This window comes from Nanorana parkeri, unplaced genomic scaffold (assembly GCF_000935625.1).
Source record: "Nanorana parkeri isolate BGI_ZX_2015 unplaced genomic scaffold, ASM93562v1 scaffold444, whole genome shotgun sequence".
In the NCBI taxonomy this organism is placed as follows: domain Eukaryota; kingdom Metazoa; phylum Chordata; class Amphibia; order Anura; family Dicroglossidae; genus Nanorana; species Nanorana parkeri.
This window is the reverse complement of record NW_017306712.1, coordinates 246,116-253,092: the sequence shown is the minus strand read 5'-3', so window position 1 is coordinate 253,092 and position 6,977 is coordinate 246,116. Positions and strand designations below refer to the sequence as shown.

The 6,977-nt window shown below is 39.9% G+C and overlaps 1 protein-coding gene across 1 annotated transcript in view; it reads left to right on the top strand.

Moving 5' to 3' along the window:
- The window catches only part of LOC108790078 (dystrophin-like), a 703,081-nt gene that overhangs the window by 462,212 nt on the left and 233,892 nt on the right, over positions 1-6,977 (top strand). The gene's annotated exons all lie outside the window — the stretch shown is intronic.

Below are 6,977 nucleotides of genomic sequence, written 5' to 3'. Positions count from 1 at the left end.
ATATATATATTATATTATGGAAATATTAGGGGTCTAAATAAACCCCTGATATTTCCCTTTTAAAATAGAAATAGAGATTGAGAACACAGAGTCCTCAATCTCTTTTTATGCATTCCCTCTTATCAATGAACAGGAATCCTCTATGAGTGTTCCTGTTCATTGATAACGAGAATATAGTATGTTTACTATAACCACAATTATGAATGAACAGGAGTGGATATCGATCACTCCCATTCATTCATAATTGAGGATATATTAACCATACCATATCCTCAATTATCTACACTCAGCAATGACTAATCGCTGAGTGTTTGTAGCCTGCTCTCCTCTCTGACACACACTGTCACAGGAGGCTAAGTGAGTGGTGTACAGAGGAGAGCCCAGCTGTGACAGCGCTGTCTCCGCCTCCACACCGATCTGCCGCACTGTGATAGGCGGCCAAGCGGTGTGGGAGGGGAGACACTGGCCGCTCACAGCGCTCTTGTCCCGCAGCGCTCGGCCGGCTGTCACAGTTTTTCTCCTCCACGCTGGGACACAGAGCAGCAACCAGCGGGGAGGAAAGAAATCACAGATGCACCGATGTACCGGCAGGAAAATTGCACTTTCGGCATTTAGCCAAAAGTGCCATTTTCAGCCAATATGCCTTATTTAGGAAAAAAGTTTTCCCTAAACTAAAAAAGCACCTTTCTTGGTGATAGCTCAATCGCAGTTTTAAAGGTGCTGACTGAGCACCCCCCAGAACAACACAGCCTTGCATAGATGCATATAAAGAAATTCTGCACTATGGCAGATGTCTCAAAGTAATAAATATCAAATATAAAAGATGAAAAGCTGCTGTGCTAATTAAGTACATAAATTAGATCAAACAGATGCACAGTGCGGTGCCTCTGTTTGATCTTGCATAGATGCGCTATGCTGTCCCATAGACGCTAAAGCTCAACTCTAGCCAAAACTGTTTATTTAGTTTTGGCTAGAGGATGGGAAGAGTTAGAGACCCCACCAGGTTTTTATTGCTGCATGTTCCCCTGATGAGATTTTCCCTCACTTTCTGTTTCTTTGACACCCCATGCAAGAAATGGAGTGCCCCAGTTGAACAGGGCAGGAAAAGTCTGGCAGAATTTTAGACTTTTGCCCACACTTTGGGATGTCTTTGCTGGAGTTCAACTTTAACACATAACCAGACCCTAAAACTGTACTGTAATACACTGTGTTTGTTGCGTCCTGTTGTCTTTCATCCTGAATGGCACCCCAATGCACATATACAATGAATATACAGTGAATGCTTTATATATTGTGTTCCCTTTCTTGAATTTATCAATAACCAAGCTTAAAGTCCAACTCCGTACATAAAAACCTTACCGGGTTTGGAGCAGTAAACATTTATGCACCCTCTCTTCAGCATGTTAAAACTTTTTTTTACATGTCAGGATTACATTGATGCACTGTATCCTGCTGCACTGTAAGGCTGTTACAGATGTAAGTGCTGCAGGTCTCAAAGACCCCCGCTTTGTCGTCATGTCTCCAATTCCCTCTCCTCCTGGCCAAACATAAAAAGAAGCCTGAGGCTGTTTGCTTTGTGATGGACTGGGAGGAGAGGGTTCAGAGATACGGCCACAGCACCAGGGTCTATGAAAACTGCCTACAAGTACAGCAGAAACTGTACTAATTAGACATAAAATCAAACAAACTATTTTTTAACAGGCTGAAGAGAGCCTGTATGAATGCAAGTTTTAAACCTGGAAAAGCTCCCTTTCCTGGAGTTGGACTTTAACCTTTCACAAAAAGCTATCCCCCTTTTAAATATATAGATATAGTGCTAAAAACTAAGTATACAAACAATCAAAATGTTTTAAATGTGCAATAGATTGTAAATAAAAATGTTATATGAACCACATATAAGTATAAATAAACGCAAATGTATATAACATTAAATATATAAAAAGGTGATATTGTGCAAGTCCACTTCATATATAGCAAGTGCAGACACATCTGGTGCAAAGCATTTGCAGTATTCACAGTAAACTTGTGTCTACCGGTTAGTCAGTGCTCTAAATTGTGCATCCATTCCTTCCACTTAAAACACTTCCTAATGGGACCAAAATCACCAGCTGGAAGTGACCCGTTAAATGAGCAGGACAAAAAGCAATTGTTGTAATGCAAAGATGTAACCTTAGAAAACCAGTGGTATAAAACTCTCTAAAGGTGGCCATACACTCTACAACCATCGCAAGACCTTAGTCTTGCGATGGTTGTACAGGGATTAAAAAAACGTACAATCTGCCTATCTTGGACAGGCAGATCGCACTCTTGATCATCGCAAGCCCGTCCCGCTGAGGGGCGGGCTTCCGATGACCGCAATGCTGAACGGGCAGTGTGCGCGTGCACACCGGCCCGTTCGGCATTTGTCTTCCGAGCACCGTTCTAACCAGCCGAGAATCGAACGATTCCCGGCTGGTTTTCGAACATGCTGGTTCGACGGAAGACGTGCGACCGTACAGTAGAAACGGTCGCACGTCTCCGTTCACACTGCTCGATTCTCGTACGATCGCAGGATTTCCCGCGATTCTCGTACGAGAATCGAGCAGTGTATGGGCACCTTTAGAGCACTGATTTAACAAGATAATAAGCTCTAGGAGTTCAATTAGCTGTATATCACACAGGTGGCAGTGATTTAAACCAAAATAGTGTTTCCTTAACACATTACTTATATTAAATACTGCAAAGTCAATGTGATGCATTTTTTGTGTATCTTGTCAACACATCAATGTAAATAAATACATATTGTGATGTAAAATACAAGCTGCTGTATTAAAGACCGCGGGGGTCTGAGGATGTTTAAACCAAATTAACAGCGCTAGTAGGTGAATCAAAAAACCATATAATCGTGTTTGTGAACTACAAATCATACGAAAACCACATAAATGCAAGTGCTGTTAGTCAAATAGACTAGACTGATCCACTTTATTTTTATACACTGAGACACTTAGAAGCACTTGGTTAAAAATCACCTCCTAATTGTACACATGTTTATTAACTATTACAGTGTCGTGCTTTTTATTTGACTAACGGCACTTGCATTTATGTGGTTTTCGTATGATTTGTATCTCATAGAACACTACTGGATAGATCGCTCAATCCAATGTGTTCACCACACCACAGACCTTTTGTGTGCATGCATCCCATCAGTGTGAAGTCATCACCATGCTCGTAGCCTTGTCTTACGTGATTTGTCAAAGACTTTCCCAGTAGTGGACACCAGTTTAATGTATATTTAAACTGTATTTATATATGTATAACCTTTTACATTTTTGGGTATTTATACATCAGCTTTAGTAATTAGGTTGGAAGTGCAGACCATACATTTTTAACAGCGTCCAGCTCACTTCACTTCGACTCGGTTATTCACTCTGCTGCCTTCGGCAGCTAAGTGAATAACCCCCTTAATCTATGACTGTAAGGGCAGAACTCAACCTATCCACTATCAGTGGTAGGGGACCTTAACATTTTATATTCTGTAGAGAATCTCTGTCTCTGTAGAGACAGATAGGAATTGTGTATTTTCTTAGCTGCACGGACTTGTGCAGTTTACCGCTGCTGTACTGGGAACTGGGCCACTCCTGCATTTTGCTATCTAACATTTATTTGAACTTTAAAAAAGCTATCACTGTATACAAAACAATACATCTTTTTATTTACATTTAATTTTGCAGTGTTCAGATTTAAGTCATCTTCATTATCTCACAGCTCTGCCTTATTTGTATCCTGATTGTCTGATGCCTTGTGCATTCTCTTTTTAGGCTATATTCATCTCACAATCAGAAATCAGATCTTATTATCCCAAGGGTTCATCTGCAAATTGAAATGCATGCAGTTAATCAGAAAATCTTTTGAATGATTGAGCAAATGTTGTGTTTTGATTAGCATGCATAGTAATCCTGATCGTCACTACAGCATAGCTTGTTCTTGGGACAAGGAAATGAACACATCATTCTAGAGATGTTTCCATCAATCCTGACTTAGAGTACTGAATATGCAGCTTTTGTTAGAGGCGTCTAGTGAACGACCAGCTTTTGTAAAAGACACACAGCTGGCTTATGGAGTTATTAAATTCAAACCCATGAGGACCAATATGGCTGTTATTTTTTGTATTATTAAAGCACCATGTGTTTCAGTTACTCAGTTTTTGTATTTAGTTTGTGAGAATGATTTAATGATTAAAAGATGCTTACATGATGCACAATAGTTTACACATCTCACAACTCTAGGTACAACATTGCCTGTCCTGAACACACAGTAAAAGCTTAATCGTTATCAAGAGGAATCACTCATGGGTATGTGATCCATCAAGCCAATCACCTGGTGAATCAGGTGTTTATTCAATACGAATGACTTTTGTGGTTTGCTATGAATGGATGCACATATGAATCATCTGATAGTCTGTAACATGATGTCTTTGAGGCTCAGAAAACTATCTTCAATACTTTCAAAAAGATTTGTGTTTACATCAGAGCCAGTTTTTTTTTTCACTTTAAATAGGAATGTGTGTTAGTTTTGGTCACAGATGAAATAAAATGCAACATTTTATTAATTCTTACTACACATGTGCAAAGTGGGCTGCCCATTAAACTAAACCTGAGACGCACATGGCGTAGATGTGGTGATGGCAGCCTCCATGTGTCTCGAAGTTTTCTTTAATGTTGAACTGCTTACAGAATGATTTGAATGACTAGGTGCTAAATAAAAAAAGTTATACTCACTAGCCCAACCGAGGCGGCCTGTTCTTAGACCACTGTCTGGAACATCTCTCCCCCTCTGCCACAGTGGTTTAAGGATCCTGGTGTCATCACACTCTATACACTGTGCATAGACTGTGAGGATGCCAGGAGCAGTCCATATGTGCAGCTGAGGAGTAGATACGCTTCAGTGATCACAGAAGCAGGGAGCCGGCGTGGATAGTCTGATAAGCATAATTTTTTTTAGCACCTAGAGAAAAATTAGCACTTAATCCTTGCAGTGCAAGAGTAGCCCCACTGCAAGGGTTAATAACATTTTTAAACTAAATTATTCTTTAAACACTACAACAATAAGGGCCTGTTCACATGAGATCAGGTCCTGATCAGGTCCTGATCAGGTGCTGATCAGCAGACGTGGAGCTGCTGAAGCAGTGCGTTTTTGACGCGTTGATACGTTTATGATGCGTTTTCGGTCCGGATGCTGACAGTTAATTTTTTGTCAACGTTGATGACATCATAATAAGTGGAGCAAGAATACCATTTTTTCTTTTTTTCCCCCTTAGCTGCATTGCGTTGCGTTTCCGTTCCGTTTTCATTGCGTTTTGTGCGCGTTCGTGCGTTTCCGGACCTGACAAAATGTTTTTTCTGTCGTAAGCTGAACGTACTGCGCACGTGAGAACTGTATTTTGAGTGCAGCAGCGTACGGAGCCGGTCAGCACACAAAACGGACGTCGTGTGAACAGGCCCTAACTCACATGTGTTCACTGAAACTGTACTATATTTTCCCATAAGATGTATAGTCATGAGGTTACTTTCTTACCTCAGCCATTAGGAATGATTTTAAAGTTGCAATTCTGTTTACAATGTATGTTTCAATCTTATCTATATGCTAGTATGAATGTTGGACAAAAGGCTCAATGTCTATCATTCAGATCTGCTAGGGGTATATTCAGTGCATAGTTCATGGGTTCTAATGGAATGCAGAGGTGTGGTATTGAACAGACATGTTAACCATGGAAAGAATATGACTATGTATATAATAGTAAAGGTCTCAAGAGTAGGTTTTACAGTACATTAATTCCCAAGAGAATAGCGCACCCTGACAAAATATGGAGCTTTTTGATTTAGTTGAAACGTTTGCTAACTCCACACAATTTGATGGCCTTGTCAGCAAGGTGAACATTCTGACAATGTATATTTTGGGCCAGGACGAAGTAGGTATTTGTAGGTTCTTAATTTAGACGTTTCAGACCTTTTCACACACTGACAAAACAAAAGGCCTCTTTGGACTTTCTGCAGTAGGAAACTTTTACAACTTAAAATTAGTTTGCTCTTTGCAAGAAAAATATCTTTACTCTGTCAGTATGCAATTCTCCACCATTTTCTGACATGCCTGCTGGGTATAACAATTCCAAAGTCTTATACATTGGCATCTCTTCTTTATTAATATGAGTTGTTATGTGTGGGCTACAAGTAAATGTCTAAGAAAGATAGAATATTTTCAGAGGTTTACTACTGTATTGGCAAAAAGAAGCATACAATATGAGTTGAGTGGCAACATACGCCTCATTCTGACAGTATTCTCCTATGATTAATAAGCTTAAAAAAAAGGAAAACATATTTCCCTGTGTATGAATATGATATTGTCTGTAGATCTGTCTGTCTATGTTCAGTTTACCTGTAACTTAGATTATTGAAGTGTGTATAACTAAAACTTTTTTCTGTTTTGGCTAGAAAAGGGAAGGGTTAAAACCTTTGCTGGGTTATTTTTTTTGTCTGTCCCCATTGGAGAAATTTCCCCAACAGGAAATCTCTCAAAAGGAGAGGAATTCCCCCCACAATGGTGACATTGGTCACCAGCACAGAAAGAGGGCTATATCTCCCCAGTCGGAATACAGACAGCAATAAAACGTGCTGGCTGAGGGTCTAACCCTTGCACACCCCATCCAAAAAACAAAAGGTTGTATCTAGAGATACACCTTAATGGCTAGGTAACATGATGCTAGGAAGTTGAAAGTGTGTAAACTGGGTTTAATAAGTCCTGCCCACTTTGACAGTAACCCTTATTGGCTTACAGATGACTGCCCAAAAGTGAGATTTTATGAGATAGGTTGTCATACTATACATAAAGGCTAATACAATCAGCGCAGGAATGTTTATCCAGTATTGGGTGTCTCTGTCCATCCTTCACGGTAAGGCTCATTTAAAGAAGTTGAGAATCTTCACATTTAATAAAGTGTATGA